We start from the raw sequence: 26,426 nt of genomic DNA on the forward strand, positions 1-26,426 counted from the left end.
ATTGAGTAGAGCTTTTGTACTCAAAGCTGATTCTGACAGAGAGGACAGAAACTTTGGCAGCCAGCACATGATGTGCAAGTAGCTTAAGAGTGGTAGAATCTGAAAGGAGATTGCTGTTGTTTGTGGAAGAATAGAGTTGATGAATTTGAACTTGTATTACTTTTGAAAAAAAGGAAGAAAAGGAGAAAAGAGCTGAACTAGAATCCATGTTTTACTGTCTTTTGGCACTCCAATTGGAAATTGTAGAAGACTCTTGGGAATTTCTTTAGAGTAGATGAGAAGGCTTGACCTGTCTCTAAGTAGATAGAAGGTTGGGGCCCTGGAGGTTTGTAATATCTATAATTATCTGCTATGCTCACCTCTAGTTGGTTGAATGTTGTCACTAGGGACATTAATTTCCCTGCACTCTTAGCCCGGGCCTGTGTGTGAGTTGAGCAAACTTCTCAAGCTTTAGAAAGCAGTGGGCAGAAAAGTAGGGAAACACGGGGCCAGTGTTGAGGTGAGGTGGATTCAGCATGTACAAAGTTTCTATCGTGGCTGAGGCTGAAATGAGAAGAATGGCAAGAGAGTACCAAAGTATCTGCTACAACAGCGTAAGTAGATGATTCCAGCCTGTGTTCCAGGAGTAGGAATATGACTTAACTGGGAAATCAAAATAATGCATCTCTGAGGTAATTGGTTTAGGAATGGGCATGTCACCCATTTGGACTAAACAGAGTCAGAACTTCTGTTTGTCTACAGTGAAAGAGAAGCTTTCTTATTTGTTGGACAAGGAGTAGTAAAACAGTAATCTTAGAGATACTAATTACCATCTTGCTACGATGTGGAATAAATCTCCATGAAGAAAGCCAACAGAGGAAAGTTGAGAGATGGATGAATAATAGGTCATATTGCTGTTATTTGAGTGCTGAATCCAGAAAGGCCTTAAGTCTCATTTAAAGAGTCAAGAATTCCCTCTATCTCCTCACTCATTTTTCTCCGCCCTCAATTCAGTTTTCATTGCTTATAAGAGAAAGAAACTTGAAAGGCACAGAATCTCTTCCCAATTGGACAGGGCCTTAAAGAATGAATGAGAGGCCAAGAATGTCTATTAGTAGAAAGGGGCCATCTTGTAACTATGGGACCTGAACATTTTTGGTCAATGAGTCAAGAACCTGCTGTGTTTGGAGCACCTGCGTGGCTCAGTTGTTGAGCATACCAGAGTCCTGGGATCAAGTCCTACATCAAGCTCCCTTCAGGGAGTCTGCTTCTCCCTCTGTCTTGGTCTCTGCCTCACTCTCTCTGTCTTTCATGAATTAAATAAATAAATAAATAAATAAATAAATAAATAAATAAATAGAACCTGCTGTGTCCTAAAATCTATTCTTGTCCACCTGCAAATTTCACTCCTTTCCCTGTAGCTATGGCATCAGGTCACTTGACTGTCACATGGATTTTTCATTTCTGGTCCCTTTTTGGGAAACTTACTATGCATTTAAAAAATTTTGTTACATTTGCTAGTGTTTCTAAGTATTTGTAGCAGAAAAGTTTTCTGTTTATCTTATTTTGCCGAGATCATTCTTTTTTAATTTATTGTATTATTTTTTAAAGATTTTATTTATTTATTCATGAGAGACACAGAGAGAGGCATAGACACAGGCAGAGGGAGAAGCAGGCTCCGTGCAGGGAACCCAACATGGCACTCGATCCTGGGTCTCCAGGATTCCACCGTGGGCCGAAGGCAGTGCTAAACCTCTGAACCACCCGGGCTTCCCTCATTCTTTTTTTAATAATAAATTATATTTATTTAGAAGTATTCAGGATGTCAACAAAATTGCTGCAACTTTTTTTTGCAATTACAAAATTCTTTTGCACTTTTTTGGTATTCAGTTAATAGAACAATTATTTCCTATAAGCTGCATCTAATCATGACAAAACTACCATCCCCATACATAACTAGTTTCTGCTGTGAACCAACAAGAACCTGCTTTAAATTTCCATGCCAGGGGCTCAGTGGTTGAGCATCTGCCTTTGGCTCAAAATAAATAAAATCTTTAAAAAAAATTTCCATGCCATTTTACAACCCCCATATTGTCCCAGGCAAAGGTAGCAGCTACTGAAAATACCGTCTGAGTCCCACATCAGGCTTCCTTCAGGGAGGCTGCTTCTCTTTCTGCCTAAGTCTCAGTCTCTCTCCCTGTGTCTCTCATGAATAAATAAATAAAATCCTTAAAAAAAGACATATTTGATAGTGTGTTAATTACATATAAAAAAGACAACCGACAATTTAAAAACAAACCTTATGCAGCTTTACATTTCAATTTTTTTCTTTAAAAGGAATGAGTTGTGTATAGAGGGGTTAAATGCTTTGTAGACAAGAAAAAAAAACTGCCAAAGAACCAACTAACCCATCATCATCATCTTCTTCATCTGCATCTTCTTCATCTTCCTCTTCCTCCTCTTCATCATCCTCTTCTTCCTCCTCTTCCTTCTTTTTCTTGCTTTTTTCAGGCTTAGCAGCTCCTGTTGTTTTGTTTTGTTTTGTTTTGTTTTGTTTGTTTGTTTTTGTTTTTTGTCACACCAGGATTTCCTTGAGCTCGGTATGTAGCAATCTCCTTTTCATAATTTTCCTTCGCCTGAGCAGCCTTCTTTTTGTAAGGCAGTGTTAATCTACATCTCTCCCAGTTTCTTTGCGTTGTCACCAGTGGATAAGCTAGGATGTTCTTTGATTTTGGGGTTATACTCAAAACAACACAAGAAAAAAGCCAAAGGAGGCCTGTTGGGTGCACAGAGATCCTTGAACTTTTTTATTTCCCCTGTAGGGTGGATATGAATTTTCATTTGTCTTTCATAATGGGCCCTATCCACCTTTGCTGTGTCTTCTTTTTCTTTCTGTTTAGCATAGTCTTCCACCTCTCTGAGCACTTCTTAGAAAACTGAGAAGTTGGGTACATGGGTGGCTCAGTGATTGAGCATCTGCCTATGGCTCAGGTGGTAATCCTGGGTCCTTGGATCGACTCCCACATGGGGCTCCTCAGGGGAGCCTGCCTCTCCCTCTGCCTATGTTTCTTTCTCTCTGTGTGTGTCTCTCATGAATAAATAAATAAAATCTTAAAAAATAAAAGAAAACTGAGAAGTTGACTGAAGCATCTTTTTCTTGGGCTCCTCCCAGTGAGTTTGCACAAAGATTGCATATAATGACATTTTGTGTTTTGGCTTCTTAAGAAATCCTCTGCCTATGTTTAATTATTTTCCTGAGCAAGGCACAGAGTCATCCAGTGCCTGTCTGACTCTCACTTACCCCAGTGTGATCTCTATGGAGCTCATTGTATTGCAATGACTGTAAGACCACTCTTTTAATCGATTTATTCATTCATTTTGTAGCAAATGCCACTGGCAGCTTCTTTTCATTCCCTTGGCTCAACTACATTCACCTACAGCAGCAGACAGTTTTTGGCACTATGTCTGTCACTGTTTTTCTGTCTGAGGGCTTTCTCGGTACCAAAAGTGCTTGTTCCACTGAAGGCAGGGGCAACTCTACCTTCCTTGTTCTCTGGTGGAATGCTTTTTGAAGTCTGTCTTGTCTAATGTTAATACAACCACTCCAGTCTTCTCATGATTATTATTTGTCTTTGCTTTCTAATTCCTTTCAACCTGTGTCTTTATATTTAAAGTGCATCTCTTGTAAACAGCATATTGTTGGGTGTCACTTCTTTATTCATTCTAACAATCTGTGCCTTTTAATTGGAATATTTAGTTCATTAACATTTTTTTTAAGTAGGCTCATGCCCAGGGTGTAGCCCAATGTGGGGGACTTGAATTCATGACCCTGAGATCAAGACCTGAGCTGAGTCAGATACTTAACTGAGTGAGCCTCCCAGGTGCCCCAATAGTTCATTAACATTTAATGTAATTATTGATGTGGTTGGACTTAGGGTTGCTATTTTATAATTTATTTTCTGTTTGTGTCCTCTATTATTTCTCTGTTCTATTTATCTATAATTTATCTTTTTATCATCTATATATATAGTAATATATATGCAATATATATACAAATATATATGTGTGTAATATATATACATGACTGCTTGACATAAAAGTGTAGAAACCATAAACTTTGTAGATTAATGACCTCCTTTTCCATCCTTTATGCTATAAATGTCATATGATTTACATCTACATATATTATAAACTGCCCAAGACAAATTGTATTTTCTTTAAATAGTCATAGTTTTTAAAAGAATAATAGTCTTTTATATTTATCCATAGTAATCACTTCTACAGTTCTTTCTGAAGATTTGAGTTTCTACTTGGTTTCACTTTTTTCAGCCCACAGAAGTTTTTTTCTTTCCTTTTTTACATTTCTTGTAGTTGTTTTGGTTTTCTATTGCAAAAATATCTTTATTTTATTTTTTAGGGTTTTTATTTATTTTTTCATGAGAGACACACAGAGAGAGAGAGAGAGAGAGAGAGAGAGAGTGAAGCAGAGACATAGGCAGAGGGAGAAGCAGGCTCCATGCAAGGAGTCTGATATGGGATTCGATCCTGGGACTCCAGGACCATGCTCTGGGCCAAAGGCAGGTGCTAAACCACTGAGCCACCCAAGGATCCCCCCCCCCCTTTTTAAACTGTATACTTGAAAGCCATTTTCCTTGGAAATAGAATTATGAATTGACAGTGTATTTTTTCTTTCATCACCACTTTGTTTTACTGTCTTCTGATGTCTACAGTTTCTGATGAGAAGTCTGTTCATAGTCAAATAGTTCTGCCCCTATTGCAATGTATCATTTTTCCTTGACTGCTTTAAGATTTTCTCTTTATTGTTGTTTTTTTAGGAGTTTAGTTATGATGTGTCCAGGTGTGGTTCTCTTTGTATTTTCAATCTCGAATCAGGGAATCCTTGGGTGGCTCAGCGGTTTAGTGCCTGCCTTTGGCCCAGGGCATGATCCTGGAGTCCTGGGATCGAGTCCCGCATCGGGCTCCCGGCATGGAGCCTGCTTCTCCCTCTGCCTGTGTCTCTGCCTCTCTCTCTCTCTCTCTCTCTCTCTATGTCTATCATAAATAAATAAATAAATAAATCTTTTTAAAAAATTCTTTGAATCTCAAATCTGTAAATTTTTGTCCTTCACCAAATTTGGAATTTTGGCCATTATATTTCAATTTTTTTTCTCCTTCTCTCTTTCTATGCTTTCCTTTGGGGACTCTGATACATGTATGTTAGACTTCTGTTATTGTTCTAAAGTTTTTAGAGACTTCGTAATATAAAACAACAACAACAAAAATCTTTGTCCTTCAGATTGGATAATTTCTATTGATCTTCAAGTTCACTTATTCTTTCCTCTATCATATCCAGTTTAATATTAAGCCTACCATTGAGATTTATCATTTCAAAATTGCATTTTTGCCAGTTCATGATTTTCCTTCTGGTTCTATTTTAAAATATTTTTTTTATTAAAGATTTTATTTATTTATTCCTGAGAGACACACAGAGAGAGGCAGAGACATAGGCAGAGGGAGAAGCAGGCTCCTTGCCGGGGGCCTGATGCAGGGCTCGATCCCAGGATCCTGGGATCACAACCTGAGCCAAAGGCAGACACTCAACCATTGAGCCATGCAGGTGCCCAAGAATATATTTTTTTATATGTATATTTTTTATTGGAGTTCGATTTGCCAACATATAGTATAATACCCAGTGCTCATCCTGTCAAGTGCCCCTCTCAGTGCCCATCACCCAGACACCCTTGCCCACCTGCCCTTCCACTACCCCTTGTTCGTTTCCCAGAGTTAAGAGTCTCTCATGTTTTGTCACCCACTCATTTTCTCTCCTTTCCCCTATATTACCTTTCACTTTTTTTTATATTTCCCATATGAGTGAAACCATATAATGCTTGTCCTTCTCTGATTGACTTACTTCACTCAGCATAATACTCTCCAGTTCCATCCACATTGAAGCAAGTGGTGGGCATTCGTCTTTTCTAATGGCTGAGTAATATTCCATTGTATATATAAACCACATCTTTATCCATTCATCTTTGGATGGACACTGAGGCTCCTTCCACAGTTTGGCTATTGTGGACATTGCTACTATAAACATTGGGTGCAGGTGTTCCGGCATTTCACTGCATCTGTATCTTTGGGGTAAATCCCCAGTAGTGCAATTCCTGGGTCGTAGGGCAGCTCTGTTTTTAACTCTTTGAGGAAGCTCCACACAGTTTTCCAGAATGGCTGTATCAGTTCACATTCCTACCAACAGTGCAAGAGTTGCACTGTTGCAACTTTCTCCACACCTCTCCAACATTTGTTATTTCCTGTCTTGTTAATTTTCATCATTCTCACTAGTGTGAGGTGGTATCACATTGTAGTTTTGATTTGTATTTCCCAGATGGCAAGTGATGTGGAACATTTTCTCATGTACTTGTTGGCCATGTGTACGTCTTCTTTGGTGAAATTTCTGTTCATGTCTTTTGCCCATTTCATGATTGGATTGTTTGTTTCTTTGCTGTTGGGTTTAAAAGTTCTTTATAGGGCAGCCGGGGTGGCTCAGCAGTTTAGCGCCACCTTGAGCCCAGGGTGTCATCCTGGAGACCCAGGATCAAGTCCCATGTTGGGCTCCCTGCAGGGAGCCTGCTTCTCCCTCTGCCTCTCTCTGTGTTTCTTGTGAATGAATGAATGAATGAATGAATGAATGAATAAATAAATAAATAAATAAATAAATAAATCTTAAAAAAAATAAAAGTTCTTTATAGATTTTGGATACTAGCTTTTATCTGATATGTCATTTGCAAATATCTTCTCCCATTCTGTAGGTTATCTTTTAGTTTTATTGACTGTTTCCTTTGCTGTGCAGAAGCTTTTTATGAAGTCCCAATAGTTCATTTTTGCTTTTGTTTCCCTTGCCTTCATAGACGTATGCCCAAGAATATTGTCTTTTATTTCAATGAGGAGAATTATAAAATCTTCCTTAAAATTCAATTTAAATGTCTAGATCATTTTGGAATTGGTCGTGATTAATGGTCTTGTGTCTTGAAAATGGATCACACCTCCCTGATTCTTCATAAATTGAGCAATTTTGTATTGTATCTTGGACATTATAGAAAGCTAGGTAGTGAGTCTATATTTCTCTAAAGATTGTTCATTATGTTTTTCTTTTTTTTTTTTTAATTTTTTACTTATTTATGATAGTCATACAGAGAGAAAGAGAGAGAGGCAGAGACACAGGCAGAGGGAGAAGCAGGCTCCATGCACCGGGAGCCTGATGTGGGATTCGATCCTGGGTCTCCAGGATCGCGCCCCGGGCCAAAGGCAGGCGCCAAACCGCTGCGCCACCCAGGGATCCCCTGTTCATTATGTTTTTAAGTGGAAAATTAACTTGGTCAAACTCAAACTGTAAATGCTTTTTCTGGGGCAGCAACTCATTCTTTGTTCATTCCTTTTGTTCTTAGCTGAGGTACTGGAGTCTGCCCCATTCATGTATGGTTCAGAGGCTTGATCAGAGTTTATAAACAGAATTCCGGGCTCTTCCTTTCTGGTTTACTTCTTTTTCAGCTCCCACCCTCCAAACTTTCCAGGATCTGTGGCTACTCTAAATTCCATCCTCTGATTCTTCAGGCCAGAAAGACTGTTTTGTATTAGAGTTTTAGACACACTGTGTAGTGCTAATTTCAGCCTGCTCTCAGGGTAAAATCTGTAATATGGGAAACTCATCTGTTTTGATTCTTCCAAGTTTTGATTCTTCCAGAATCCACTTGTTCACTTTTTTGTTCACTTTCCAGTAACTTCACTTTACTGTTTTTGCTTGTTTATATTTTTTGGTCTCGGGTTTGTCATTATTTGTGAAATGGTTGGGCTTGATAGGAATTTAACTAACTGTCTGAGACATAGTCCACATATACCTATCTTAGTGGGATTGAGCCCAATTCCTCAAATAGAAACCTAATTATTTTATTGACTTTTCTCATTCTCCATCTCATTTCTTCCACTTTTTTCACACATGCTTCTTAAACTCCTGATACCAAGTTTTATCTTAGGGCCTAATTTAGAGGTGACATAAATTAAGGTTCACTTATTTATTAAATTATTAGATCATTCACATGATTAAATTTAATCCTCCCAACAGCCTTTAGAAGTACAGTGAGAAGAACTTAAGCATTATCTTTACATATGACTGAATTCCAGTAAGATTGTATTATGCCTATAATACTATTTTTAAAAAGTGATAGAATCTAACTTCAAAGCTAGATGTGTCTAATTCTAATTTTACAGTAGTGTGTGTGGTTTTTTTTAAAAGATTTTATTTATTTATTCATGAGTGACACAGAGAGAGAGAGAGAGAGAGAGAGAGAGAGAAGCAGAGACACAGGCAGAAGGAGAAGCGGACTCTATGCAGGGAGCTCGACATGGAACTCAATTTGGGGTCTCCAGGATCAGGGCCTGGACTGAAGGCGGCGCTAAACTGCTGAGCCACCCAGGCTGCCCTAGTACTGTGTGTTTTGGATTAGTTACTTTACCTCTCTTATCTTTGTTTTCTCATACGTAAAATGGGGATACTAAAGTATGTTAGCCCATAGGATTATTGTGTTGTTTAGATGAGATGTTGTGAATATAGAACACAGTACCTACAAAATTCTTAATTATATCTGTTAGCTTTCACTATGGATAAGCAATCTCAAATTATCAGCAGTTTACAATATCTAATTTTTCAGGTTCATATCGTCAGCTCCTGGTTGGATGTAGTGATTGTTCTCTAGCCTGAAGGCTAAATTTCCTCCACATATCACCTTATTTTGGGACCTAAACTAAAGGAAAACCTTATGCACAAACATGCTTTTCTGATGATAGAGGGTATAGGATCTAGGAGACTTTTGGAATCTTATTCCTTTAAAATTCCTTTAAAAGCTTCTGTTTGGAAGTGATACATAGCAAATATTCCATTGGCTAAAGCACATCAGATGTTCAAGCCCAAAGTCCATGGGGGTGAAAGGGGGTGGGGAAACATTGTACTCACAAAGGAAGGAGTGAATAATTATAAACAATAATACAATCTACCACAGATATAATATCATTTTTGCTTCTGTGTTATACACTTTGTATTTTCAACAACTGGGGTAGAAGGTGGGTCATAAAAAGGCATGGCAAGGATACAGAGTATTTCATTAAATACCAAAAGGAAAGTTCAGACAAAAGCTACTTAAGGGCATTCAGAAAGCTAAAGTGTGATCCACAAGGACTGGGAAAGGTCTTATGAATGAGAAAGGGCTTGAGCTGGGTCTTGAGAGGTGATTAGGATTTAAATAAAAGTGACTTAAGCAGTTGTAGCAGGATGAGAAAAGTATAGAGGTGGACTAGTTTGGCCTTGTTATTGCGGTGCTTTTGGTAAGAGGAATCATTGAGAGTGGGCTGGACAGCCTGATTGCTAGGCAAGAGACAAAAGAAAAACTTTAGGACATTTTGAGCAAGATTCAGAATTGAAAGATGTTTTGGAAACACTGGCCTGGCTATCCTGTAGGAGGGAAGATGGGTGGTAGAGAGTATTTCTCCAGTATTTTACATAGCAGCCATTCTTCTTTCTTTGAAGTTGTACACTAGCTCTGTGAGACAAGTATACAACAAAAATGTGGTGAGCATGACAAATATTTCTTCAATGCAGACTTGACTCCCACTAGTAAGAAAATGAAAATTGTCTTACTTGTTTTTCTCTGAATCACCCGTTTGACCAAATAAAGAACATGCTTTGGTAACAGACAATACCTCCCCCACAAAAACATAATTAAAGTAACATATCAGATAGGCTGGATGTACAATGAAACATTGCAACCCAGATGAAAATATTTGTGAACTATCATTTTATTTTGCTTTTGAACTAACCAAGGAAAGACAATTTGAACACCATTTTCTAAAAATAGAGAAACAATTTCTGAAATTTTCCATCTTTGAATTCCTTAGCAAAATACAATGCCCAGAAGCTTTTGGAAAGCAGTGACAGTGGCTGTGGTAAGATTTTTATTGCATTATTTTTCTATTTTTGTTGTTGTTTTCGGTTCACTAATGGGCTCTGATACATATTTGTTATGCTAACATTGCTTTAGTTTTGGACTTGAAAATTAGTAACAGGTTCAGATGAGATTATCTGATTTTCGAAATTGGATCTATGACTTAGCTAAGTGAAAAACAAATAATGTGTGTACTTACCAACCCTTAAATCAATCATCAAAAAATTAAGATTTCTTTTCAAATCTATTGGGTCATCATTATGTCATGAGACTACATTACTTCATAATGAATATGATATGGAAAGTAGGTGTCATGGGAGAAGAGCACTTTAAAAATACATAGATTAACATCTAATCTTTGAGAGTAGAATTGAGAAAGAAACAGACTGAAAATTTATTTAGTTTTTTCTTATACAGGTACTGCATTAAGTGTTTTACTCATTTATTGTGGTAGTAACTCTATAAAGCATTTATTGTCATTATTCTCAGTTAACAAATAAGGAGACTTAGTTTCTGCAAGGTGAAGGAGACTGCTCATGACCTCACAGCTAGTAGCAAGTAAAACTGGTGTTCAATGATGTGAGTGTGACCCTAGCGTCCAAACTCTTTCCACCACATGTTTCCACATTGCTCATTCTCTTATTTCCTAATCCTTTGCTGGGAACTGCATTCCATATAGAACCTAGAATATCTGTTTCAGTAATGAATAGTTTATATGTCAGTGATCTTGATTTTTAGTAGTTCATATTAAAAATATTAAGTTAGTACCATAAACCAAAGAATTAAATTCACAATTTGACTCTTAAAAATAGATACTTATTATAAAAACAGTTTTTTACAGTAATAATTAGCATTTTAAAAATGTCTGAATACTACAAAAAATCATCTATTTGTCCCATGTTCTCTTTTAGTTTTTGTCTACATGCACACATGGAAACAGTTGTGCTCTTTAATTTAGCATTTTAATAACTTTCCACCAAATGGACCTATTATCATTCATTAAACCATACCTGTAATGTTCAAAATTTAGGTTGTTTTCAATTTTCTATTATACTATAATAAATTTTTAAATTGAGATAAAGCTTTCCTTATTTCATTATGATTTCTTTAGGATAAATTTCTAATAGATATTGGGGCAAAGGGCAGCAAAATGAAAAATTAATACAAAATGTATTATTTAAACAACATTTAAGCCTAATTTTTTTTTTAATTTTTATTTATTTATGTATTATAGTCACAGAGAGAGAGAGGCAGAGACACAGGCAGAGGGAGAAGCAGGCTCCATGCACTGGGAGCCCGATGTGGGATTCGATCCCGGGTCTCCAGGATCGCGCCCCGGGCCAAAGGCAGGCGCTAAACCGCTGCGCCACCCAGGGATCCCTTTTTTTTTTTTTTTTTTAATTTTTATTTATTTACATTTAAGCCTAATTGAATTGGAAACCACAATACAAAAGTATAATGCTGAAGTGCAGATTGTGTCGAGGGTCTCCAAGACCAAACTCAGGGTTAATGATTTGCTAGAAGGATTCACAGAACTCAGAAATGCTGTTGTATTCATGGCTATGGTTTATTACAGTGAAAGGATGAAGACTGAAATCAGCACTGGAAAAATACACATGGCTAAAGTTCAGGGAAAACCAGGAACAAGCTTGTAGAGGTGTTGCCTCTCAGTGTAGTCATAGATGGATGTCCTTTTCTCCAATCTATCATGTGTGACATGTGCAAAGTAGTGAACCATAGAGCTCTCTTGAGCCTACAGTCTCCAGTCATTGGGAATCAGTATTTTTATGTGGGGATCCAGACCCCACAAAGGCCAAACTGCTGCAGCATAGCAGTAAACCCTGAGGCACATAAAACTGCTCTTCAGACAGGATACCCCAAGGCAGAAGTTATTTCCCAGGAGCATCAACAGACGGTCCATTTTTTTTGGAATGTGCAGCAACAACCCACGCCTGCTGAATTAACCCTTAACTGCATATGGATGTAGAAATATTTCAAGAAATAGAATTTAAAAATTATGGCATCATAATGTTAAAGGAGATTAATTATAATCAAAATTTTGCTTTTTTACAACCTGGGTAGCTGTGGCTCAGAGCAGCTAAATTATTGGCCCATTACTCTGATAGTTAGTAATAGATAAAATGCATAAGGATTAAGAAGGTGGTTTCCAATTATCTAAAACATTTTGGAAATGTATACTGTTAAATACTGTTTCCTATTAAAATTTTACACTATTTGTTTTAGGCTTTTAGAATGTAGAAATAATGCCTGTGGTGCTTATTTCTAATGCAGCTACCTGTGACCCACCTTCAGAGATTCTCATTTGGTAAACTTGGGTGGGAGCCAGGGTTTTGCATTTTTAAAAAAGTACCCAGGTGATTTCTGATATTGGGCCAAGACTATACTTTGAGAAACATTGCTATACACTGATGACTGATCATCCCAGATTAAATTAAGCCATTTTCTTTTCTTTTCTTTTTTTTCTTTTCTTTTCTTTTCTTTTCTTTTTTCTTTTCTTTTCTTTTCTTTCTTTTTTTTCTTTTCTGTTAAAGCTAGGGGCTCTTCACTTTGTACCTAATTAAGCAGCACTTTATTCTGCCTGTCATTTCACTATTTCACTAATTTCCACAATACAACCCCAGTGCCCTTTCTCTCACTATTCCCTAGACCCTTATGAGAATTGAGCTTTTGCTACTTCCTAAAGTATGCATCTTTACCTTTCTAATTTGTTCCTGTGGTTTACTCACTGTATTATTACCTTGTTTTTGTCTGCCTGGCATTCCTTTGCTCCCTTCATCTTAGGGAATCAGAATCAGCCCTTCTTTCATTCCGTGTGGTTGGCAGGGTTGAGTTGGGCTGTTAGTTACATGTCAGCTTACTAGTGGACTAGGGGGTTAATGTGAGCCAGATCTGGCCAAATACAGTGCTCTGCCCCTCAGAACAGGGACTTTTTTTTTTTTTTTTTTTTAAACCGAGATCCAATCTAGGACAATCAGTAAACTTCTGTGTGACAATATATATATATATATATATATATATATATATATATATATATATGAACACTGAAAGGTCTGTTTTCTTTGATGTTGCTGAACTGAATAGTAGTTCTGGAGTTTCTATAGCTGTATCCATTCTCTGTGACATGAGGGAAATCTGTCTCTAAAGAGAAACAAGGAGACCCTTATACATATTCCAAAATACAAAGAGAAATAGTAAACAATAATTTGAGTTCTATTCCAGTGGTACCTGAGACCTGTCACCAGTCTCCATACCTGGCCTTTCCCATTATATGAGCTAATAAATCCCTGGCTTCTGTTTTTGACCAACCATTTTTTTTTTTTTTTAAAGAGAAAGAGAGGGGGTGGGGAAGAGGAGTAGAGGGAGAGGGAGAGACTCTTAAGCAGGCTCCATGTCCAGAGTGGAGCCTGACATAGGGCTCGATCTCACAACCCTGAGATCATGACCTGAGCTGAAATCAAGAGTCAAATGCTTAACTAACTGAGTCACCCAGGCACCCCAACCAATTTTTTTTAAAGAACACAAATGTGTTATCTTACAGTTCTGTAGGTCAAATGTCCACTGTGAGTCTCACTGAGCTAAAATCAAGGTGTCTCTAGGGTTGCATTCCTTTCTGGAGGCTCCAGGGGAGAATCCTTTTCCTTTGCTTGTTTAGCTTGTTAGCAGAATTCAGTTCCTTGCAGGTGTGGACTGCAGTTGTCACCATTCCTAGCTGGCTGTCAGCTAAGGGTATTCTCAGCTTCTGCAGCTGTCCACATGCCTTGTCTCATGAACCCTTCCATCTTCAAAGCCAGCAATTCTGCCTCCTTCTTTGCCCAATCAATTTAAAATTTTATTTTGAAATTTGTAATGATTCAATTCTATATATATTTCCTTTTTTTTTTTAAGATTTATTTTTATTTATTTATGATAGTCACAGAGAGAGAGAGGCAGAGACACAGGCAGAGGAAGAAGCAGGCTCCATGCACCAGGAGCCGGACGTGGGATTCGATCCCGGGTCTCCAGGATCGTGCCCTGGGCCAAAGGCAGGCGCCAAACCGCTGCGTCACCCAGGGATCCCAATTCTATATATATTTCCTTATTTAACATGTTCTTCTTGGTCCATCTCAAATGGGAAGTAGGACTACTTGGCATTTAGAAGTTGCTCAGTAAATGGATTAATGGAAACTACTATGGACTGTGTGCTTTGGACTTCGCAGCAATGTACTAAACATTTATTGAACCTGGACAAGCTAGTGAGTCCTGCTCTGTCAGTTTTCTCATCTACAAACTGAGGAAGTTTAGTTATAATATTTCTTTTTTTAATTAAATACTTTTATTTATTCACAAGAGACACATAGAAAGGCAGAGACATAGGCAGAGGGGGAAGCAGGCTCCCTGTGGGGAGCCTGATGCGAAACTCGATGCCAGGACCCGAGGATCACTACCTGAGCCGAAGGCAGATGCTAAACCACTGAGCCACCCAGGCGTCTCTAGTTAGAATATCTCTAAGGCCATCATTAACTCAAAACCTTTACATTTAAAAATGCAGTTCCTTTCATGAATTATTTCCTGATCATCACAACAGAGAATGATGTCTCCATCTTTTAAAAGTCATGATATTTGTGTACTTCTTTTTTGCCTTAAACAATTTTTCAGTTTTATAATATTTTTAGCAAATAGCTCTTTTATCTTCCAGCTTTTTATTTTGAAAGATTAAAAATGTAGAAGAACTGAAAGACAAGCATAATGAGCACATATCTACCTCTAAATTGTATATGTATTATGTATATAAATATATATAGCATATATATTTTATCTATGAATAATTTATATATGTATGTATGCATACAGTTTTTTGCTGAACCACTTGAGGATAAGTTGAAGGCATCATGACAATCAACATGCATTTTCTGACATTCTTCTACCATTGTTAATATATCTAAGAAAACACTTTCATAATATCATCTAATTCACAGCTCATATTAGAATTTTTGCAGTTCTTTTCATTCTTATCTCTGTGGAGATATGCAATCATACTTTATTTGTTTTAATTTTAATTTTTTAAAAGAGTATTTGAGAGAGAGTGTGTGTGTCTGTGTGTGGTAGGGAGGGGGGAGGGGGGAGAGAGAGAGAGAGAGAGAGAGAGAGAGAATCTTAAGCAGGCTCCATGCTCAGTGCTGATCCGGATTTAGAGCACAATCCCAAGACCCTAAGATCATGACCAGAGCTGAAATCAAGAGCTGAAAGCTCTACCAACTGAATCATCCAGGTTCTCCTTACATTTTATTTTTAAAAGTTACTTCAAAAAGTTCTTTTCTGTGTGATTGTAGCTCTGATTGGATATAATTTTATTTTTGTGTGTTACAGATTGATTTATTTTAATTTAGTTTTAAAAATATTACAATTCAATGAAGGACGTGGGTGGCTCAGTGGGTTAAGTGTCTGACTCTTGATTTCCACTCAGGTTGTGATATGAGGATTCTGAGATAAAGCCTGCTTAAGATTCTTTTTTTTTTTTTTTTTTTTTTTCTGCTTAAGATTCTTTCTCTCCTCCCTCTGACCCTCTCCACAGCTCACGTATGTATGTGCTCTCCCTCTCTAAAAAATAAATTAATTAGGACAATATTGCGATTCAGATTTAACATTTCAAGGTTTAATTTCACTTTTGTTTAATATATATGCTTGTTATATATGTATAAAATTTTTTACAGTGAAAATCTTGGATCATAGTAACAATAATATGTTAACTTATTTACAGTGTCTTACTATACAGTACAGTTTCGGGGTTTTAATTCAATATAAGGAGTTCAATACTAAGTAAATATATCTTTTCTTTTTGTCCATAGAATACATTCCACTAAAGATGTATAGTAATGTGTTCAAAACTTACTTGAATTAATTCTTTTTTTTGGTTTGGTTATGTTATAATTTGAAACATTTAGATCCTTTGGTTTTGGTTAATGTTCAGTTTAATGTTTTTTTAAACTGTAATTTAATTTACTTTTTGATTATCTAAAAAATTTATTTGATTCAAAGGTTGAAACTATGTAAGATGGCATTCTCACAGAATTGTTACTGTCCTTATTACTTCTATTCTGTTCTCACTTGTCCTCTAAAGATAAATGTCTTCATTTTGTTGTTATTGTTTATTCTTCTTTTCTTCTTTTTGTCAAAAAAACCCAAACAAACCAAACATGTATTTGTCTTTCTTACACAATTGGTAGCATATAATAGACTTCTCCAACTTTGATGTCGTTAACTTAACAATATATAGTGGATTTCATTCCATATTAATTCATAAACATCTCTCTGATTCTTTTCTGTTTTATGTTTGCGCGGCACTCCACACTATAATTCATTCAACTAGTCTTCCTAGGCATTGGATTATTTCTAATATTTTTCTATTATAAATAATCTTGTAATTCATGACTTTCTGCATGTGTTGTTTTATATATAGAGATTTGCCACAATGTAGTCCTTTACTAAAAAATACCTGTATACTAAATTATTTTATCACGTTGCATGGAACTGAGTGAAAAAGGAGCTTTTTGTACCCCTAGTTAGTCTTCTGGGGAATGGGACAGTGGCATACTCTTAGTAGAGCTTGTGAATCTAAGATGCTGCAGTTTGACCAGTTCTTGCCTTATTTTAAAACAATTATGTAGACTCTGGAGTTGCTTCATCTTTGCCACATAGTTTGGGTTCTTAATATGTCCAACACAATGTACTGTTTCAGAGATGAGGAACAAATAATCCTCACCTTTCAAAAATGGACAGTCCATTACAAAGTAACCTCAGATTGGAATCACCTGTAGAGCTTTTAAACTTTACTGATAGGTGTTGTCCCATTCCAGACCTATTAAATCAGATTGTCTGAGTTTGGATCCCCATCATTTTTTTTTAACTTTCAATGTGAATCTAATGGCACTCAAGGTTGAGAACCATTGATCTAGAGGCCTCTGTGACTGCAGCTATAAGTAACAAGGTAGACATCACAAAATGTGAAGAGTGTGTAGAAAATGCAGTTTCTCAGGCTGGGAATATTTGATTTGTGGAACACATAGTATGAATATGAATTATAGATATTATTGTGTTATGAGGCTCAGGATTCTACAGTCTTTGAATAGACGATTTATCTGTCTTGGAAATAATATCTTATTTTAATTTGGCCCTTGGGAGTGCCAGACTGGTGCAAGAGTTTTCTCAGGTTGAGGATCAGTGGAAAATTCTGCTGTATGGAGGAGGTGGGCCACCAGGTGGCACTCAAGCACCATTCATCAATGTAAGAATATTCTGCGTTCAGAGCAGTGTATGATGCTGAATGAAGCAAATGTTGAAAAACAAATGTATTAGTTTTAAGAACTTTTTTCTTCAGATATAAATGATGCCTAGAGCCACAAAACTCATTAAAATCTATCTAAACTGACCTAAAATTTTATTACTTACCCGCCATGAATACATATTTTCACTTCTATTGCTTGGCTGCAAACAAAGAGATATGATTCAGTACTTATGTTATATATTACTGACCATCCAGCTTGAAAAAATATATATCAACAAATAGTGCCTAAAAATCTTCTGTCAGAAAAATGTCCAGAACTTTTGTGCAAAGAGGAACTTTGGACAAGGTTAATGAGCTGTTAAGATGCACCTTTATCTGGGATTTCTCTGGAGAGGCTTTTTCACCCCAGAGGCTGACCAACTTTGCAAGCCCTGTCCAAAAATATGGAAAATGATGAACATGAGATTATTCTACTTTTCTAAAAAGATCATATTTTTGTTCCCAGAGTTGGTGTTTTATAAATACTTTAAGATAGCTTTTGAACATATTTAAGAAAAAATGTGTAGTTCCTATATGTATTTAAAACCTTTTGGGTAAAACTAAATTAATACTATTCACAGGAAGTACCTAATATGATCATTGTAAAGCATACAATCAAAATTATATCATCTCTACTGATATAAATTGATGTATTTCACTGTTACTGCTCCTAATTTTGTCTTTTAAAAAAGAGACTGCATGATTTTTATTCAGTTAGCAATATTTTTCTTGTTTTATGGTTTCATTATGGAAATTTAAAACATATATAAAAGAAGAGAAAATAGTATAATGAGCCCGTTTATACTCATTTTCCAACTTCAGTCGTTATCAACATTCTGCATTGTTGTTTCATTTATACCCTCCAACCTTTTTTTCCCAAAGTATTTGAAGCATTGTAAAGCAAACCCAAGAGATCATGTCATTCCATCTGTAAATACTTGTTTGTATCACCAATAAACAAGAACTTAAAAGAAAAGAAACAATTACAATCACAGTACCACTATCCCATTACTGGCACTCAAGGTAATATTTAACAATTCATCAATATTTAAGTCTTGAGAGCTTAAAGTGAGGATATGCTGTAAAATGTTTAAAGTATTTTCTTTTAAATAGGCAAAAATACTTTTAAGATAAAATACATTTGGTGTGTGTATATATATATATGTTTTACATTTCATTACTTAATTAAACTTTATACAATCTCATGTGTGAGTCATTGGACAAATGAAAAGCATGTACATTTCTGGAGACAGGCAAAGAATTTTTATTTACATTGGTATATAAAATTTTGTACACTTTTACGAGGTAGATAAATATGTTCCAATGTGCATATTTCTGTTTTACTGCCATAGTCTGTCTGGATAAAAATTCTATGAATACGACCACATTAGCTAAACTGTGTCTGCTGGGAGACTTAAGACTTTTTGATGCATAGCTCTGTTTATTCTGGCTCCCATTCTTCTTCAGACTTTATGTGATGTAATGTTTCCTATAAAAATCTGACATCAATAATCTGACTCATTACATTTTCTGAAGATAATCAGTGTTTTGGGGCTTTTAGTATTCTCCTCCATGCCCGTCCATATTGACATTAGCTTCAGTTGAAGCAGGAGTAACCACAGGGTTCATTTACCTCAAATAACCAAAGCTTACACTCATGTTGCACAGTTCAGCTAAAACCAGGAGAGAAATGGAATTGCCTAGACTGCATGTAAGTGATCCTGTATATCCTTTCAGGAATGTAATGTTTAGATTATATCTAGTGGTGGTGAAGAGTAAACAGCTTTTTCCTCTAAGATCTTGTAATATGTCCATGTTAATTTACATTATAGTAATCCGGTGTATTGCCTGTGTGTGACAACTCTGCAGGGTTTTTCCTGTCAGACTACTAAAATCTAAAAGAATGCACAGATTACATTGCTAATACAATAGTGGATAAATAAACTGTAGTTCCCTCAGATTTTTACTATCTTCTCTCTATGCCTGCTTCATATAGAATTAATCTTAAGAGGGGTGCCTGGGTAGCTCAACTGATTAAGTGTCTGCCTTTGGCTTAGGCCATGATCCCAGGGTCTTGGGATTGAGCCCCATAGCGGGCTCTCTGCTCTGAGGGGAGCCTGCTTCTCCCCCACTTCTGCTGCCCCCCCTGCTTGTGCTCTCTCTCTCTCAAACAAATAAATAAAATCTTTAAAAAAAGAATTAGTTTTATGAGTACTTGTATTAGGAAAAGTATAGGAAGGCTAACTTTTGTCTCATCCAATATCTCTAAATTTTATTTGTTGACTGATGTCTGATATTCTAAAACTAAAATTCTATTAATTCTATAGGTAGATTGATTGATCAAATACAAAAATTCCTGAGCCCTCAGCCTTCTGAATTACTGATGTGTATTCACCTACTATCCTTTTCTCTATACAAGTCTTGATAGGGAAGTGAGTAGAGCTAGGTTCCCAAATAACAGAATCTATGCAGACCATTTTAAGAAGCAGACTTATTTAAGTGAAGTAGCTCTGGTGAGGATTTGACTAGTTTTAAAAAGGGCTAAATAAAAAAAAAAAAAAAAAAAGGGCTAAATAAATTTGTGTTAACAAGTAGCTGAAAACTGACATTTTTTTTTTCTGTTCAGGCTAAAAAATCTGTTTAACAAAAAGTGTCATCAGAAAATATTTAGCACAAAATATCATAGGCTAATGTAGGATCTGTTTTGTCTAATCTTCCTGAAATATATCATCCAACCATAAAACTTCCAATATCATCGTCTACTCAAAGTTGCATCAATATTTTTTTAATTGGTGTCTAATATAGTCTAATATATTGGAAGGTGCAAAAACTTGTAAATGAGATAGTCCTGGGTTCCAGCCAATTCTAATTCTGACAGTGATCTTGCTTAAGTTACCTAACTCTCACAAATTTGATTTCTTCATCCACAAAAATAACATGATGCTATCTAATAATAAAGACTATGGTTGAAGAATTGTTTTGTCTGGATGGTGAATATGAAGTAGCTGGCTACCTTGATTTGTGTTCTCCCAGAAGCAGACTTCAAGGCAATGATTTGAATAAAATTAGTTTATTTGGGAAGTTCAGTGAATGTGGTAGGGAAGTGGAGAAACTGACTCAGTGACTGGAAGGCCAGCAATAAAAAGTATATGGGTAAGCTGGCTACCACAAAGGGTGCCTGGAGCTTATTTCTGTAGAGGAACTCTGGAAAGCTGACACATAGTACACACCTTAGAATTATTCCATTCAAGGGAGGAGGGGAGCTAGAATATTAATACACCAATTCCTGAGAGGTCATCAGTTGAGGGCTGCTCCTGAGGATATTAATTCCTTAGCACTTTAGTCTGTACCTACACAGAGCTGGAAGAAGAGCATTGAGGTGCAGGGATGCAGATACTAGCAGTTGGAATTTTCACCAAAGCATACCGAAAAGTCCAAGGAATATGGGATGGGCACTGATATGGCTTCTGCACTGGTATAATGTTTGTCCAGGGTCCAGGAAAAGATAGCTATGGGAAAAAAATTTAATTTGAATTTAAATTGAACATTTACCCTTCCCTTCATAATATGCTCTCTCTTCTGAAACAGTCCATGTAAGGCTAAGCTGCTATAAAAAAGAGAATCCAAAATACAGTGGTTGAAAGACTGAGAAACTTCTTTCTCACATAGTAGTCCAGAGTTCAGTGGATCAGATCTGTGGGACTCAGATTCAGAGATTCAGATTCCTTTTATCTTGTTGCTCCCTGATCCATAACTGTAATGTCTTTGTTTATGTGGTCAAACAAGAATGTGCCATATCTATGTTCCAGTAATGGGAAAGAGAAGAGTAGGGAGGAATCATCTCCCTCATCATCTCATGCCCAGACTCGGAAGTGGCATCCAATGTTCTTTCTCACATGGAGAGCTCAGTCAGGAGGCTATATCTAACAGCAAGGGGGTTTGGGAAATACCAGTTAGCTGGGTAATAGTTTCCAGCTATAACACAGTTATTATCAGAAAAGGGAGAATGGTTTTTTTTCTGTGGACAATCAGCACTATTTATCAGGTTTTGGTAGTATAGTATCTATTTTAGACTTGATTCAGCTTTTTGTAAATCTCACTAATCACAGAAGGAGAAAGGACATGAATCTGCCAGCCTCTTTGGTATCTTTCACTGAATTTGAGTCACAAAGCTAATGACAGGCTTGGATTTCTACACATATCTCTTTTTTACTCAACCATATACTTAACTAGAACTATTCTTATTCTCTCATATTTTTGTACATTTGTATACTTCAGTGTCTCAATTTTTCAAGAATATTCAGTAATCAGTCACCTACACAATCTCTGTCCTTATAGTTACAAATATTTGGGAATTGGCAAATCTCTACCTCATGGATGTGTACTCTTCATTTAACTGCCAGCATCTCTTATTTGCTCAGGCCCTTCCAAAAAATTTCTCTTCCTTATAAGCTCTTGCATTAGGGGGGAATATTTATGATTTTTGTCCCAATCCTATTTAATGTTGTTCTAATTAAAATTGTGTGCATTCTAATTATATATCTATCACATATATCTTAAAGGAACAAACATAGCTTTTTATTTCTAGGAACAAGCCTTGTTCACTGCTGATTCTCAGTGAGGATATACTGGTAATGTTATAATTTATGAAGCAGATAGTCTCCTCCTTTACGTGGCTTCTTAAGCCCCTTTTCATTCACATGAAAAATCTAAAGAAATTTTACAGAACTATCCAGATTTCCATACACTTCTCTTTTGTTAAGCTCCATCTATTCTGGATATGCAATATGGAGTGCATTCCTGGGAATATTTAGTTGTGCAAATTCCTAAGAAGTTACCTTGGAAATCCAGGGGTTTAGGGTTAGAAGGGAGTAGCTGGAGTTGATGAGTTAACAGAAACTTATTCTAAACTCGTCAAACTCAACCCTCTACTCCTTTCTATATAATTTATTGGGGGTATAGGATTCCTTTTTGCCACTAGTGAGATACTGCCTCACATATTTTACTACTCTTTGAAGCACAGTTGTTCTCCAATAGTTCATTCTTAACATTTCAAAGAAGCTTCAGATGTTTTCCTTAGGTTTATTAATCATAAAGGCATTATAAAACCTTTCCAGACAAACTCCACCTGGCTTCTTCTTGTTTGGTCTTTCCGTAACCCTGATTACTCAGCATTTGTGTATTTTTCTGCTTATGTTTGGAAACTTGCACATTATTATAGAGAATGTTTTTAAGTTAGAGTTACCCAAAATCAACTAGAGTAACAATATACACGAGATGCAACTGTTGCCACTGCCTGGCAGTAAACTGAATAAATAGAACAATGAACCCATTAGAACGCCCTTGTGAGACATAACAAACTTTGGGGAGCTCTCAATAATCCCTCATCAATATTGGAAAACCATTTAATGCCACTCTAAAACATTAAGACTTGCAGTTTAGGTTTGAGATACTTAAATGAGTAAGCAAAGCCGTAAGTGGAAACCTGATACATAGTACTATTTGGCTTTTCAGAGATAAAAATCACAAAACCATGGAGTATTCAGAATAGGATCTAAGGTCCAAAACCAGCTGAACTTTGACCTCTGAAGATCTACTCATTCTGACTGTTTCTTATAAAAAGGCATTTGTTAATTCATCTTATCAAGTCTGTGTTAAGAATCTTAATTTTGAATGAATTTTGAATTTTGAATACTTCTTTCACTGTAGGCAGAAATGATTGAGAACGAACAGCCTTCTATATGTTAGTTATTTTATTTTGCAAGTATTAAGCCAATGCATTTTATACCCACCTCCTCCCTTAAATTGTTTTTCATTTGTAGTGTTTTACTTCTATTTTTTTTTCTTTTCAAAGATTTATTCGCTTATTCTAGAAAGAGAAAGAGAAAGAGAGAGAGAGAACGAGTGGGAGGGGCAGAAGGAGAAGGAGAGAGAATCACAAGCAGACTGGTGTGGAGCCTGACATGGGGCTCCATTCCAAGACCCTGAGATCATGACCTGAGCCGAAACCAAGAGTTGGATGCTTAACAGACTTTACTGCCCAGGGGCCCCTGTTGTCTTTTACTTTTAAAGCTGAGTCTTGGGTGCCTGGTGGCTCGGTTGGTTAAGCTTCTGCCTTTGGCTCAGGTCATGATTCCAGGGTGGTAGGATCAAGCCCTGTATTGGGCTCTCTGCTCAGAGAGGAACCTGCTTCTCCCTCTCCCTCTGCCTGTCACCACCCTTGCTTGCACATGGGCTTGCTCTCTGTCTTATTCTGTCAAATAAATTAAAATAAATAAATAAATGAATAAATGAATGAATGAATGAATGAATGAATAAATAAATAAATAAAATCTTTCAACAAAAACTGAGTTTTGAGGCTTAGAGGTTGAGAATAGGAGGGCAGACACTAGACTTCTTTACTAAGACAACAGTGTTGAAAGCAAGGCTTTGTGGAGTAGAAAGGTTTTTTGTTTTCTGTGGGTTTTTTTTTTTTTTTTTTTTGGCATTTTGTTTTGTTTCAGTGTCCTACAGCTCTAGATTTAACTTACCAAAGGGAAAGTCTAGAAATTTGAATCACAGAATTTTCCCATAGTGAAGAGAAGGTACCTCTTTCCCTATGGCATTTGAGCCGTGTTCCTCTCTGGGCTTTCCCAGGAGAGGAGCAGGTGTGTTAAATAGCTGTGTGGGAGGCTATTTCTATTTAGGATCTGAAAGAGATTGCCTTGTGGGCTGAGATTAACATGGGACTAAACCCCAAAAGTCTGAACTTGACTGTGCAATGTGGCTGGGGAGAGCCTGCAATGTTTAGCTTTCCTGGATCTCTCCTACATCCTGTGTCACACAAATACAACCCAGGAGTTGTTGAAAATTCTGGTCGGGGAGCTTGCAAGGCAGGTAGGTTGAGAGCTAGGGCCTGTCCTATGTCCTAGTTTGAGACTGTTCTGATTTACCCTATGTTCCAGTGTAATTATAATATACCTTCTTGTCATACCCACAAATGTCTTGTTTTGAATGATAAATTTTATTGGCAGCCTAGCTATGGAGCCTGCTGAGATAGGAGTGGTTCTGAAGCAGAAGCAGGAAATGGGCTGTTGGACCAGGTGGTTGGATGTAGGAAATGTCACAGACATGGGGACTCTAGCACCACTGAGAATTGAGCTGGAGTTCCATTAACTAGGGAACACTAGTGAGTTTTTAGTCAGCTAAGAGACTAAGATCAAGGATGATTCCAGCAAAGAAATTTAGTCATGAATGCCAAGCAGCAACCAGATGCTGGACATCAGGCCCAAGACTAGGGAACTTCAGTGGTTCCCAGTACACACGTCCCAACACCATCTTGGGTAGCAGAGGTGTGTAGGTATGTGCATATATGCTGGTACACATGGACATGGCGGAAGGTTGAGAAATCTGCATTTCTTTTCTAGATGGGTCAAAACATTGCCTAAAGAGACTGTTTTAAAGACTGAATGGAGCTAAGTTTAAAGTCTTGAGGAAAGTTTAATTCCCTCTTTTTTAACCATCTCAAAGAGGCTTGTGAGAAAGCTCAGGGCAATTTCAGACATTACTCTTTGCACAACTAAGTTGTAGTATACAGATAACTTTGTGGCCTCATGAAAGGTATGTGAAAGCAGTCTAGGGTTCTCATTAAACAAATGGCCAGTGGAGTCAGTCAGCTTGGCCTCTAATGTCAGTTCTCCCAATTACAAACTGTATGATCTTACTAGTTACCTAACTTCCCTGAGTTTTTATTTTTCCATGAAAAAATGGGGGTGACAATAATGCTTAACTCCAGGTGCTATTAAATGGGATGCATGTACTGGGTATATAATATACCCTCAATAAATGTTACCTATTATTATTATTACTCTAATAGTTGCAGATCTAATAAATTGTATAACTTATAAGTGTATTTTTTTGCATCAATCCTACCTCTACTGATGGAATTCAAGCTCCTAAAAGGCATTAGAGTTCCTTTCATTTGTACCCCTCACAGCACAAATTCTCCATACACTAAGGGTTGTCAATAAATATCCCTTTAGCAGCTGACCATAGAAGGCACAAGCTCTTCATAATAGAATACAAGTCATTTTGATTCTCTCTCACCTTCAGTATGTAATCTATGAGCAAACATTGGGTTTTCTGATTTCAAGCACACTTTAAATCCATTTGCTTCTCTTTATTTCCATTGCTAGCACTCTATTTCAAGCCACTTTCTATTTCACCCAGTTTCCTGCAGTAGTTTCCTCATTTGTATTCTCTTTTTCATTCTTGGTTCTCTCCAATCTTTTTTTTACATTGAATGGAGTATATATAAATCAGATCATATCATTCCCTTGTTTAAAATACTTAAAGTCTTAGAATAAAAATCCAACTTTAAAAAAAACCATAACCTATGAAGTCCTAAATTAGGAGCTATAATTCATACTCCCATAGATGCCAAATCAGCAACATAAATGAATAAAAAAGTCTGGGTGGGGGCAGTGGTAAATATGAGGTCATAGGCCTTGTGTGAAGGGGGTAGATCTAGCTGAGGGTTGCCATATAAGAATGCAAGCCACTGCTGACAGATCTTTTGAAGTTTTTGAAAATCCAGAAATTACTATGTGTGATATCTCTTTATTTTAAACTTTTGGGAAATAACTTAAGAAACTACACATTGCTGCGCATGACTGGGCTCCTTTGCAGCATTCTAAACTTCTCCAAGCCATTACCTTTTTTGTTTCTTGAAGGTTCTGTGCTCTGTTCACATGAAAGCCTTTGGATATGCTATTCCCTCTACTGGATTATTATTCCCCACTATAGTATGTATAGGCTTCTTATCCTTCATGTCTCAGTTTAGAATGGCAGGTCCTCAAATAGGCCTTCTCTTATAAGAGTCTCTAACTTAGCTCTGGTAACCTAGAAGGCAGAACCTGTACTAAGTTTTATTTGCTAGGTATAATCCTAGGGCCTTAATGAAGAGAAACAGCTGGTCACAAGGGATGGACTTTGTGGATAAACTGCTAGGTATTCTGTGGAGATTACCGATCTGGGTCTTCTTCTTTTATTTATTTATTTATTTATTTATTTATTTATTTATTTATTATAGTCACACACTCACACACACACACACACAGAGAGAGAGAGAGAGAGAGAGAGAGAGAGAGGCAGAGACA

At 36.8% G+C, this 26,426-nt stretch overlaps 1 pseudogene; it reads right to left on the reverse strand.

Moving 5' to 3' along the window:
• Positions 1-2,338: 2,338 nt before the first annotated feature.
• The window catches only part of LOC121486535, a 38,767-nt pseudogene continuing 14,679 nt past the window's right edge, over positions 2,339-26,426 (reverse strand).

Source organism: Vulpes lagopus, chromosome 1, assembly GCF_018345385.1.
Source record: "Vulpes lagopus strain Blue_001 chromosome 1, ASM1834538v1, whole genome shotgun sequence".
Classification (NCBI taxonomy): domain Eukaryota; kingdom Metazoa; phylum Chordata; class Mammalia; order Carnivora; family Canidae; genus Vulpes; species Vulpes lagopus.